Source organism: Otolemur garnettii, unplaced genomic scaffold (assembly GCF_000181295.1).
Source record: "Otolemur garnettii isolate 467f Iridium unplaced genomic scaffold, OtoGar3 scaffold00015, whole genome shotgun sequence".
Taxonomy (NCBI): Eukaryota; Metazoa; Chordata; class Mammalia; order Primates; family Galagidae; genus Otolemur; species Otolemur garnettii.
In genome coordinates, this window is record NW_003852410.1 from 15,971,129 (window position 1) to 15,984,829 (window position 13,701).

The window sequence follows — 13,701 nt, forward strand, 5'->3', positions numbered from 1 at the left end:
AAAAAAAAAAAAAAAAAGTGCTTATACTGAGTTAAGCTGATGATGGATTAATTACAGGTGCAAAGCAATCACACACACACACACACACACACACACACACACAATTCATTGCAAAGGGAAAGTACATCTCAGAGGAAGAGATAGTCCTCTTCTGTGAACAGTGAAAGACCAGAAGTCTGAGCACACACTGCCTTTTGTATGCTCAGTAGTTTGTCCTGCCTTTCTTCTGGCAGGATTGGTTGACATTTCCTGCCTTTGGGTGATTGTCAGGTTGGGGTTATATAACAGGTTACATAACAGGGTAGGTTATGTAACAGTTTCCTTGCTACACAAGGGTCCTAGAATCCTTCATGAAAACTCTACCCATGCTATGCTAATTAGAGGGTAATAGGCCCCAGGTCAGTTAAAAGTCACTAGGAGCTCTTCACTGTGTGTATATCCAGGAGGGAACAGAACAAAACAAAAATCATGCCTCAGTTTTCCCCTTTATTCTTATTCCATATTTCTTAGACTTTTCCAAAATGTCAGCCAAGTTCAACACTTCAGCCTGCGGGGATGGTTAGAGGGTGCTTCCCTCCGCTTGTGCTGGGTTTTTCACTTAGAATATCTTTATATCCTACTCTATTCCACCTGTCACCTTCCTCAAGTTCAGTCACTTTCCTCTTTAGTCTTTCCCAAGGCCCTCATGACTCAAAGGATTTCTAAGCTTTCTCACATTTCTATAGTCTCCTCTACATTGGCGTGGGATGGGTGGAGGGGGTGATAGTCAACTATTGAGGCAAGTAACATTCTCAGTGGGGGCCTTAGTTTCAACCTCTATAAAATTATCTGGCTGATTTCTCAAATCTCTTTCAGCCTTCAGCACACTAAAAGAGAATTTCCTGATAGAATGTTCTGTGACAGTAGGAATGTTAATTTATCTGCACAGTCCCTCAAGGTAGCCACTAGCAAATGTACCTATAAAGCCCTTGAAAAGTGGCGAGCACAGGTGAGGACTAAGTTCCTGTTTTTATGTAATCGTAATTAATTGAAATAACTACACGTGGCCGGTTGCTGCCATGTGGGTCATAGGATTCTCTGGAATAGAAGTGCAGATGTCTATTTTCACTTAATGCCATAGGTTTGTTACTTGCTTTTTGCAAGATTATCAGAATCTGATTTTCAGAATCACTTTTCAGGACCACAGGTCCATGACCCAGTGGCCAGAGTTGTTCCAGTGCCTGTTCTCCTCCCTCCTCTCTTAAACTTTATCTGGTTTTAGGAGTCCTCACCTCTACCGAGAGCCAGTGCCAAGCCCACTTTTGCCTCGGCGTGTAAATCATCCCTAGTTTTCATCACAGCCCAAGCAGAGACCAACAGCCTGGTGTGGAGTTGCAATTTTTTATAAACCCCCAATAGACCCAACTTGGAAAAAAAAATACACACGCAGCAATGTCAATTGAAAACCAGCCGGGTGGCGAGCGCAGCGTAGTGTAGTGAGAATGGAGCTGCCTACGGCCCTGTGGATGATTGGGGACACAGTAGAGATATTGTGAAATTACCTTTTTTATTGGTTCTTGAGCCTTCTGCAGTAAATGCCTCTTCTTCAGGGAAGTGAACACAATCCTTGTGTTCAGCTTGAATTTAGGACAAGCACACGACAGTTCTGCGGTTCATCTGTAATGCAGCAGAATTGGGACCTAAGGGTGTTTTACATTGGGGCTGATTTCCCTTCTCGGCATAATTATGTTAATTAGGGCTTCTTTTCTTTTGCTTATGTTTGCTGTCATTAAAAAAAAAAAATCAGAAAAGTTGCATCCATTTTCTTGCATTATAAAATATCATCGCTAAACCCGTCCTGTGGCGGGCTCCTGCTAGATCTTGCTTTCGTTCTTTTTTTTTTTTTTTCTTTTCTACTTCTTGCAAGGCACAAGGAACATTAGGAAAGCCTTACTGCATTTATGAACCAAAGTTGAAATATCATAGAAAGGACTGCTGAAGGTCAGTTGGTCTCAACTCCACCTCGCTGTGCCCAAGACGGGCTATTTATAATCAAGGAGAATGGGTGGTTTGTGTAAAAAGCTCTCCAGGAAAAGACATTCCCCGGCCTCCCTTGATGTAGTCTGATCCGGTCAAGAACTTACTCGTGCGTCTCACTGAATTCACTTGCTCACTCTCTTTCTCCTGCCACAATTTAAAACAATTTCCTCTGTCCTCTCTGGTTATAGAAAATAACTTGTTGGCATCTCCTTTGTAATAACCCATCATATACTTGAAGGCAGTTATTAAGTCACCCCTTAGCCTTCTCTTTTTCAGGCTAAACCATCATAACCCTTTTAACCTTTCCTCAGAGGCTCCATTTTCCATCCTCTTAATCATTTTACTCACCCTCCTCTGGATTCTCTCCAACCTTTTACAGTTTTCTGAAAACACAGAACCAGGAAGGAGATCCTTTATACGTTGCTCTACATTTCTGCTGATTTTTTTATTCAAGTACAGGCTTTCTTTTAATTTTGAAGCACTTTTCAACTGTTTATCTTCACATTTAATTTTCCCTTTCCCAAATTAAGGGATCTGGATTTGTGATCACCATTTACATTCTTATTATTTTTTGGAGTATTCTATGGGCCGAAAGCGAAATCCAGAGGTCCAGTGTTAACCTTCCAATCTGTGTTTCGCTGTATTTTACTTTGGGGTCCTTAAGTGTTTGTTTCTCTTACATATATGGAGACTGTTTCTCCATTGCCTATACTATGTATTAAAAGTTCTGGCTCAGAGTGATAGAAGGGGGTGGTGACACAAGGGCACATGCTTTTATTTATTTTTGTAAGAGAGAGTCTCACTCCATTGTCCTAGGTCAGGGTGCTATGGCCCCATAACTCACAGCAACTTCAAACCCTTGGCTGAAAGCGATCCTCTTGCCTCAGCCTCCCAAATATCTAGGACGATAGGCACCTGCCATCATGCTTAGCTAATTTTTCTATTTATTTTTTGGCGGGTAGAGGTGGGGTCTCACGTTTGCTCAGGCTGGTTTGGAAGCTCAAACAATCCACCCACCTCACCTCCCAGAGAGCTAGAATTATAGGTATGAGCCTCCACAGACAGACTGTCCTTTGATTTTTTTTTTTTGTTCGTTTTTAAGACAGAGTCTTACTTTGTCACCCTCAGTCGAGTGCCATGGCATCATAGCTCACAGTAACCTCAAACTCTTGGGCTCAAGTGACCCTCTTGCCACACGGCTGCTGAGTAGCTAGGATTGCCAGCAGCCATAACGCCTGACTAGTTTTTCTGTTTTTTGTAGAGGCAGGGTCTCACTCCTGCTCAGGCTGGTCTTGAACTCCTGATCTCAGGTAAGGTGCCTCAGCCTCCCAGATTGCTAGGATCACAGATGTGAGCCACTGTGCCTGGCCTATTTATTTTTTTTAGAGATCAAGTCTCAACATATTGCCAAGGCTGGTCTCAAACTCCTGGCCTTAAGTAATCCTCCCACCCTAACCTTGACTGACTTTTTAACCCTCCTTTGTACCACTAGCATGTAACTATCAAAGATTTCTTGATGGTAGGTGGTAATGCAAGAACAGCTTGATATCAGAAGCTGACAAGAAGACATTCTTGTCTTAATAATGCCATGGGTTCACCTTGTGATACTGGTCAGTACACTTAATATTGCTGGAATCCCTTTCCTCTCATTGAATGAATAAGTTAAAGGATATGTTCTAGAAGTTCTATAAATCTCTTCAACTCTGCCCTTTTGCAACTTCTAAAAAAAAATTTTTTTTTTAATTTTTTTTGAGACAGAGTCTCACTCTGTCATCCAAGCTAGAGTGCCAAAGTATCAGTCTAGCTCACAGCAACCTCAAACTCCTGGGTTCAAGTGATCATCCTGCTCCTGAGTAACTGAGGCTACAGGTGCCCTCCCACTACCCAGCTAATTTTTCTGTTCTTAGTGGAGATGGGTCTCATTCTTGCTCAGGCTGGCCTCATACTCCTGGGTCTCAAGTGACCCTCCTGCCTCAGCCTCCTAGAGTGCTGGGAGAATTACAGGCATGAGGTGTTGCACCCAGTCACCTTCATTCATATTTAGAGATTCTACTTCATTTCCACCTTTTTGTGGCACAGGAGAGTGGGTAACTTTTCAGTTTGTATTTAAGAGTCATCCATTTCAGGGGTAAACTTTTCCACGCTGTCTTATCCTTCTAATACTCAGTATCATTTTGTTCCTGTGTTCAGCAGATTGTCCTTGAAAAGGCTTACAGAATTTGGGGGCATTCGGGATTTTTAAGTCCTGTCTGCGTTATTGTCTCTACCATCCCCACCCCTCCCCGACCCTCTCTACCGTCTCCTCAGCTCTGTGCTCCAGCACTCCAGACACGTGTCCGCATTCTTCCCATGGTTTACAACCGAAGTCGAGTCAGACCTGAAGCCACTTAACTAAATATGGTGTCATCCACTTCGATCCTCTGCCCTGGAGGTGTATGCTTATTGGTTCTTTAGCCTTCCGTGGACCAACCTGAGCCACCAGTCTTTCTTTCTACCAAGCCTTGGCTTTTGCCTCCTCACCTCGAGGTCAAGACATGCACTTGCTCCATGGCTTCTCAGTCTTGCTTGGCCAGTATCTCTTCCTAGTCCAAGGCAGGCAAGACCCAGTGTTGCCCAGAGCATAGCAGCTGAGCAGCCAAGGAGGCCTACGCTCCTTGCCTGTACCTCCTGGCCTTTTGGCTGTGGATGGAAGCATGTCAAATTCATATAGACTTTGCCCGTCTCACAAATTCTGGGTGTCAGAGTAGCCTTTGGACACTAAAATCAGATTCCTTTGGATCAGTGGTTCTCAACTTTCCTAATGCCGTGACCCTTTAATACAGTTCCTCATGTTGTAGTGACCCCAACCATAAAATTATTTTTGTTGCTATTTCATAACTGTAATTTTGCTACTGTTACAAATCATAATGTAAATATCTGATATGCAGGATGTATTTAGGTGACCCCTGTGAAAAGGTCGTTTGACCACCCAAAGGGGTCACGACCCACAGGTTGAGGACCGCTGCTTTGGATGGTATCATTGCCAGTCATGCTCCTGTTTTCCCTGCTACCATTCCAAGCCCAAATTCTGCCAGCTGCCCGAATACCCCAGGCTTCTCACAGCCCCATCTTAGCCTCGTTAGACAAAATACTCGTCTCTTTGCCCCTGCTTTCCCTGCCCCCAGCCCCCAGCTCAGTTAAATTCTGTAATCTTTGAAAAGCATTCCCCTCCTCTTGTATCTAGTGCGTCCCGTCACTAAAGCACAGACTTCCCTGGGTCGTACTTGGTGACTGGCTTTTAAGGCCTTTGAGGCTGGCAGTGGCATCTTTCTCTCTGCTCAGAGCTGGATGCCGACTCTGATGCTAGTGCAGGAAGGCAGAAAGCAATGGAGAGAAGAAGGAAGGAGACCTAGTTCTCATTTCCATAGCCTTGGAAGGAGGGAAGGAGCGACCTAGTTCTCATTTCCATAGCCTTGGATAGCAGCATTCCCAGGTTACTCACCCTTCTCTTGAAAACTCGCCTTTTTTTTTCTGGAGCTTGTTCCCTCTCTCCTTGGGATGCTTTGCTCTCAAAGATCGCTGAGTCGTTTGGCAATCCTCCTGATTCCTCTCTCAATTAAATGTTCATTTCTGGGCTGTGTCCTCCCTGCAGGAGAGATTGCTATCAGACAGGCAATCGGTGAGAAGCCCAGCTGAGACCTGCCTCCCTTAGCAAAGGCTTTCTGTGGCCAGGCTATTTTTATTTCGCAAATAAGGGCTTGTTTTCTGTGATTGTCCGTAAGCACAAGGGGGAAATATCACCCGTTTGCTTCATGGTTACCTGTGCTGTGAAGCCATCTTAAGGATTCTGCCTCTTTGCCATGTGGAGTTTTCACTGACATTAAGAGAGAATGTGGGCATGGAGGTGAGCAGGACAGAGCAGCCTGAGCCAGGGCTGGGCATTCTGCAGTCGCGGTGAGCCTATCAGATCTCTGCAATTAAGAACGTAATATTAGAGAGAGCTAAGCAAAAAAGGAACGTGGCTTGGGTCCTCTCTAAATCACAGGTCTGCCGGGTGGAAACTTAAATGTTGCTCTCTCAGTGGACACAAACGATTTCTTCTAGTGTTGTTCAGCATGAGTGGTCCTTGCAAAGACTTACTAGCCCTGCACTGTCCAGTGTGGTACCCGCTGTTTCCGTGTTGCTGGTGAGCCCTTGAAGTAAGACTGGTCTGAATGGAGAGGTGTATAAATGGAAAGTTACACACTGAATTTTAAAGACTTAGTAGACAGTAGAAAGAGCAAAATGTCTCATTGACAGTTTTATGTTGAAACATGTTCCAATGATGATGTTTTAGAAATAGCAAGTTAACTAAAATGCATTCAGCATTAATTTCACCTGTTTCGAGGCACTGTTTTAAAATGTAGTTACTAAAAACTTTAAAATTTTACATGTGGCTTACATTTTCTTTCTCTGAGAAAGCACTTCACTGCAGTAAGATGTAAGTGTAAGATTGTGCTTGCGGGCATGCAAGCGCTGTTTATCCGTGGATTCCAGATCTTCTCTTTTTTTGTACACTGGGTTACTTTTAAAAATACACACCATGATAAAGATGTGGACTGTGAACTAAGACAGACTTCAGTTTTGTTTCCAGCTCTCTATTTGTGAGTATTTTCCTACTCACCAGCATCTTAAACTCCCTGGATCTTAAGTTGCTCAACTGTATAGAAGAAGGAATGCCCACTCGACCTCACCGCAGGTGGGCAAGGGGCCATGCAGTGATTTCTAGTAATATTACAAGATATTTTGTTATTGTAATTAAACAATTGTATTTTACCCAAATTAACAAATTCAAATTTTCTAGTTTGAAATTCTGTTACTGATGTAAAAAATAAAAACAAACACAGAGGAACTCAACTCTTGGCTCCTGTTATAATGCATCTGCTGGCTACTAGTAGTGGAACTGTGATAGCTCATGTTCCCTGAGAGTTATATGCCAGGCCCTGCATTTTCCAGGAACTGCTTCACTTGATTCTCTCCAGAACTCTCAAAGGAAACGCCTAGTATTGTCTCTATCTGATAGCGATGGTGTCTAAAGCGTGGAGAGGTAGGTGACTTGCCTAAGGCCACGAGGGCTGAGCCTAGAGCCTGGGCAGTCTGATTCCAAAACCTTGTTCTTTGCCTCCACCCAGTGTTATCCCCCAGTGAGGAGGAGACAGTACCAGAGAGCCAGCGGCTGGGAAATACTTACGGGAGTGGCGCTTTTCATGGACATCTTTTCTTGCAATGTCACAGTGTATTCCTAGAATATGTCCCCTTAAAATATTTCTGCTAGTTTGTACAGGAGGCTTACATATATCCTGTTTTTAGAGTTGAGTCCTCCTGAAAGAATACATTGATTCCCAGGCCCATTACAGTCTGAATCAGGCTTACAAAATTCCAGGATAGAGGAGATGTGAAGACCACAGCTAATAACAATGTGTCCTATGTATCAAAATTGCTAAAATAAGAGATTTTTAAATGTTATTACCATACACAAAAAATAGATAAGTAAATGAGATGGTGGATATGTTAGTTAGCTTAATTTAATGTGATGTGTGTATTTATGTATCCAAATATCACATTATACCCCATAAATATATTCAATTATTATTAGTTTATAATTTAAAGAAAAGAATGCAAGGAGAAAAACAATCTCAAGATAGAATCATATGAGGAAGAGTGCAAGACACGGTGTCTAGACTGCAGTGAAGCTTTTGTGTTTGGGGGCCTTGTTTCAGTTGTACACAGTGAGTACAGTGCCTAGTATGCTGTGTCCCATATGTATATAGCAGGGGCTCAATAAATGTTATTAATTAATGTTTATTGCAGTACCTCTGAAAACACACCTTTAGAAGGGAAAGCATGCAGTATTTAACCTTTACTGTCCTTTATTCCACTGGATTGTGTGACTTGCGATACAGATGTGCTATCTCATCATGTGTGATTGTCTCTTACAATAACCACCTTTGATCAGAGTTGGATTTTGAGTGGGTTTACTTTTGTTGGGCTGTAATCCACCTCTTTGTGTGAACGCAACACACCCACACCCCAGCAGGTACAACAGGGTCACTCCATGATGTGTATCTTTAGTTGTTATTCCATGTTTATCCAAGAGGATTAGAAGGCATTGATGTAGTATTTTTCTTTCCAGCTACCGTACTCATACCTTGGTGGGGTGGGGGTAATTATAGGGGAAAGGGGTGGGATCTATGGTCAAAGTTCAAAGCCTTCCAGTCATTCGGAAAGTTAAAATTTGCTTGGTGCTGGGCTAGAATCATTAGGAGGAAATATTTGCAGACCTAGAAGAGTCCCTAGAGAATACTTAATTTGAGAATAAAGGTTTGGATTGATGGGAGCTAAAATAAAACTCCTTAGCGACAGCATTGTACTGACTTCTAGTCCTCCTCTCCTGGTCCACCGGTACACGCACCTGTCTAAGCTCCAGTCTTGAGAGACTAAAGGACCTCGGTGGGTTGGGAGACACAGGTGTGTGGGAGGCACCTCCAGCAAGCACAGGACAATTACTCCTCCCCCCAACCCCCCCCCCGCCCCCGTGCCTTTAACTGGTTGTTAATCACAAGGCAGGATGTGCTTATCTGAATAGTGACAACAATTGTAAACAGTCAGTTACAAAGTTCAGCATCCTGGTTTTCAGATGGGCCAGCACAGGGCATAGGAGCTGGTGACGTGGGAGTGCCTGCCCTGTGTGTGGGTGGGGAAGGGCATGGAGAGTTTGACCAGGACTGGTTAGGCAAAGACTCTGCAAGTTCATCAGAACATGAAGGCAGCTCAGAACCTCTCCACTCTATCCTTTTGGTTGTTGCAGATAGGTAAACTGAGGACTAGCGAACAGGAAGGTGTATTTGAACAATAGCAAAAGCTCACCTTTATCACTGTCAAGTAATGCCAGGTGCTGGGTGCAGTACTTTCCGTGTGTTACCTCCTTTACTCTCAGCCATAACACTGTGAGGCGAGGACTAAACTCATACCCACTTTGCAGATGAAAAAACAGAGTCTCAGACAGTCGTTTTACTTTCTCGGAGTCATAGAACTGGCATGTTCAGAGCTAGGGTATACGAGCAGAGCTGTGAGCGCCACTGCTGTCCCCCCATACGCTCAGACTCTCTGCACAGAGGGGTCTCAGGCCTTGCTCAGCCTGCCTCTGTGGAGCCCAGCTGTGTACGGGCTGTGAGCCCTGTACATACTAAGTATGTGTGAACTGTCGGCCCTGTATGATGCAGGATTTGATGCAGGATTGCAGGTGTCACACGTGCTGCGTAACAAGTTACTACAAACTGAATAGCTTAGGACAACACCTATATGCTATCTTACGGTTTCTGTGGAGTCCAGGTATCACTTACCTGGGTCCTCTGATCAGGGTGTCGTAAGCCTGTGATCAAGGCATCAGCCAGGATTCTGATCTGATCTGGGGCTCGCCGTCTCCTTCCCAAACTCTCTGATTATTGGTGGAATTCAGTTCATGAGTTGATAGCATGGGGCCTTGAGCTCATGGAGACTTCACGGAGTTCCTGCCACAGAGCTTTCCCCACAGCAGGGCCCTCTGCTTCTTCAAGGGCAACAGAAGCACCTTTCCATCTTCAGGAACGACCTCAGCCCCTCTTTTAAAGGGCTCAACTAATTAGACCAGGCCCACAGAGGAAATTCTCTTTTGATTAACTTAAAGTTAACTGATCAGGGACTTTGCCTGCAAAATCCCTTTTGCTGTGCAACATAACATAATTAAAAGAATAATACTCCATCCTATTCAGCCTTTTATACTCAGGGGGCGGCCATAATCCAAGGGTCTGGGTCATTAGGGACCATCCACTTCATCCCCACTGTTCTTCTGCTTCCTGGAGGAGCGGAGAGGGAGACAGAGCGCTGAGCGCAGCCTGCGGTTGCTGTGGTACGAGCAAGAGACAGTAGAGGAGCAGGATCTGGGAAGCTTGAGTCGCAAACCCTGTGTTCAGTACCTGCTTCCGCCTTTTTCTAGGCAAGGGATCTGAGAGAGGTTTATGCTTTCTGAGCCTCAGTTTCCTCATGTGTAAACTGTAGAACTGATGCTGCCCCCATTTTATAATGACGTGTGGAACAGTGTAACATAGGTAATAGCAGGACCTTGTGAAGGTCACCTGTTAATAGCTTTGATGTTTCTAGTTCACGGGACACAGTGAAACAGAAGTATAGGGTTGGTTTGTTTTCATGAGGTTGCCTGTGCCTCCAAGGTTGCCTTGGAGTGAGTTCACATTGTTACGGTAGGTAGAGTGGGCTGAAGTTGTGGAAAATAGCATTCTTTTGGTTGTAAAATATCATGCTTACCTGTGGAAAGAGAGTCAGAATGAGGAAGTGGAAAGAAGGGTGTCCAGGAGAGGTCAGGAGCCCTACCCTAGGATTGAGTTTGCCAGTGATTCTCAACTTGGCCCATTACTCAGTTCTGTAAGCCTCAGATTTCTCGTTTGTGAAATAGGGCAGTGGGAAAGGTAGGTCCTTAGAGTAGCAGGCGCCTTAAATATAAGGCCTAGTTAAGTCTCAGTGTCCTAATTCCCTTGGCAGGTTTTCTGTGTAAGATATGACCAAAAAGTATAATAATTGAGTCATCTAGCTCTGTGCAAAAAAAGAAGTTATGATAGACATGCGTCTTTCACTGGAAAGAGACCAATGGACACTTATCTGTCTCCCTACTGGCCTTGACTCCTGGGCCCTTCTGTTGATTGCAGACAGGGTCATGTTCTAGGCACTCAAACATTTCCTTTGTGTTTCTTCCCAAGTGGTCACTCTTAACAGCCCCCTCATAAAAGTGGGACGGGACAAATTTAGTGGCCTTTGGGTCTTTGGGGAGATGGACAGGGATGAGCAGAATTCAGAATCTCTTTGTCCTGTTTCCCCACAATCACAAGCTCTCCCTCCCCCCAACCTGGTCCCCACTGAACTAGGCAGATTTCCTACTTTCTGTGGCACTGGGAACCCTGAAGCAGGTACTAGGAGCTGCTCATTTAACTTCTGTGGGTTAGAGTCTGGGTCTTGACAGAAGGTCAACAAACAGCCTTAACCACATCCACTCGGAGTGTGTACCTTTCAGGGGCACACGTTGGTGCCCTGCATAGCACTGTTCCCATTTTCCAGTTGAGAAGGCGAGACTCGAATAAGTTAAATAACTTGGACACAAGGGCTAAGCAGGAATTTGAACCCTGGTATGGTAGGTACTAAAGCCTGTGCTTCTAAGTGGCAAGGTATGCCACTAGAGTCTCACTGATTATTCATTTATTGATTTGTTAGTTTATTTATTTATTTATTTTCCTTTTGAGATAAGAGTCTTAACTCTGTCACCATGGGTAGAGTGCCATGGCATGATAGCTCACAACAACCTCAAACTCGTGGGCTCAAACGCTTCTCTTGCCTCAGCCTCCCAAGTAGCTGGGACCACAGGCACCCACCACAATGCCCAGCTAGTTTTTCTTTTTTCAGTAGAGATGAGGTCTCGCTCTTGCTCAAGCTGGTCTTGAAATCCTGAGTTCAGGCAGTCCCTCCCAGAGTGCTAGGATTCACAGGCACGGGCCACCATGCCTGGCTGTCACTGATTATTTTAAAATTTGGAGCCCTCTCTTGGGCCTCCCCTTTGTCTTTCTAGGGTATCTAACAACCCAGGAAGTTAAAAGGTGGAAGCGCTACAGCTGCAACTAGCTTTAGAGGCCTGCGTCCCGGGGGTACAGAAAGGGGAAAACAGAGGCCAGAGCAAGGTGGATGGCGCATCATCCAAATGATATTGCTAATCGGCTTGTCACAAAGGTTCTTAAGCAGAAAATAAGCACGTGACAGCTCTTGGTAAACTTAACTAATTAATTTGTATTTAGTGCTTTTTTAAACAAAGATGGGAAACTATAGTAATAAGAAGTAACTGCTCTTGCAGAGGATGTAAAAAGATATTAGAAATTCGTGCTTTGGGAAGTTGGAGATTGTACTTACAGTTAAGGATTAATTTTCACTCATAGAGATCAAAAAGGTCTCGATGAGTAAGATAAGTATCAAGTTTCAGGATTGTTGTATTTTTTTTTTTGCCTCCTGCCAGACTGTCTGAAACTTATCTCAAGTATCATGGTAAAAGGAGAAGTGGCGGGTAGACACAAAAATGTAATAGATATATTTTAGGGATAGAATATGAACTGCCTTTCTAAATGCATATCAGAAGGAGAATTTATTCCAGTTGAGTAGGTTTAATGATATAATTTTACCATATTAAATCATAATTGCTCTTTAAAAGAAAATAGTGATGCACACATCGCTTCTGCCAGGGTATCCCACTCCATCCAAATAACATCCTCCCCCCTACTTGTTGATCTCACCCTTATCTCACACCAGGGCTGATCTATAGTTTTCCTTTGGAAACTGGGTGGGGAGAGAGGAAAAGAAAGAAGAATAGTCTGAGAAATAAGAGTGTCTGCCTCATGCAGTTGCCCTGGCTTTGGCAAAATCATTTCCTGTTATTAGTCTGCCAAGCTAAAGCTTATGAATAGATGGCACCTCTGATTATGCAGAACCAAATTATTTTTAGAAATTAGATCATGTATCAAGATGATCTGGATACCTGGATTAGTCAGGGACTGAATAATGTGCATTGTTGTAGTTGTTGATAATTATTTTAGTAAATACTACTGGCTGTTTTTGTAGTTAAATGATTTCTAATCCTGTTGCAATCCCTTCTCCCCACCAAAAAAAAAAAAAGGGGAAGGGGAGGAGTGGGATGAAGGAAGGAAAACTGTGAGACACATGCATTGATTACATATTTGAATGAGAACAGTTCAAATAATGCATTTAGTTTTAGCAGAATCTGATTTTACATCATGATCTAAATTAAATAAGAGCATAATTCATCTATGAATGTTTTACCTATACCTGAGAGCATGAACTTCCATGCCTATCTGTTTTCTAACAGCACACAAAATAATACTGAACTTTTTTGACTCATACAAGGCATAAATGTGGATTTTGAAAACTTAAAAAAAAACTGTAATACTTCATACATAAACCTTCTGTAAGATCTTTATCTTATAAACCAGTAAGAAAGTAAAAATGCAGCCAAGCCAGTTAATACATAATGCTTTCTTATCTCATGTCTTTTAAGAGGTATGCCAATTTTGGAGATACTAAAATGGAAAAAAAAGGGGAGGCACCTTAGAATCTCTGAAATACAGTGTTTGACATGTTTGTGAGTAATAAAGCCTAAAACAAAAAGCATTCCTGAGCTGACTTACTCCAATGCCCCTTACTTATGACTTCCATTTCCTCCTGTAGCTCATGCAGAGAGGTCGGTGACCCTCCTGAACTTCAGTGGGTTATTTGCTAGTTGAACTCTCTTTCCTGCTAACTCTTCTCTACCACTTTATGTTCAGTGCCCGAATATGGCTTAGTAAGTGCTGGACAACTATTATTGACTAAGAGCACGAGCAGGTGATCCGAGGCATATGCAAATAGCCTTTACCCCTCAAGGTCTGGTTTAAATGCCAGTTTCTCTAGGGCAGGTGTCCTCAAACTACAGCCCCCAGGCCACACTGGGCTCGGCTAGCACAATTACCCCACCAGTGCGGGTGCTTTTGCCTCCGCTGCCTGTCCTGCTTAGCAGCTGACTCGTCCCGGGGCCCGCAGTCTGGCCCTCCAACGGTCTGAGGGACAGTGAACTGGCCCCCT

The 13,701-nt window shown here is 43.7% G+C and overlaps 1 protein-coding gene across 7 annotated transcripts in view; it reads left to right on the plus strand.

Annotated features, from left to right (window-relative positions):
* FOXP1 (forkhead box P1) overlaps positions 1-13,701 on the plus strand; it is a 610,533-nt gene that overhangs the window by 406,727 nt on the left and 190,105 nt on the right. The gene's annotated exons all lie outside the window — the stretch shown is intronic.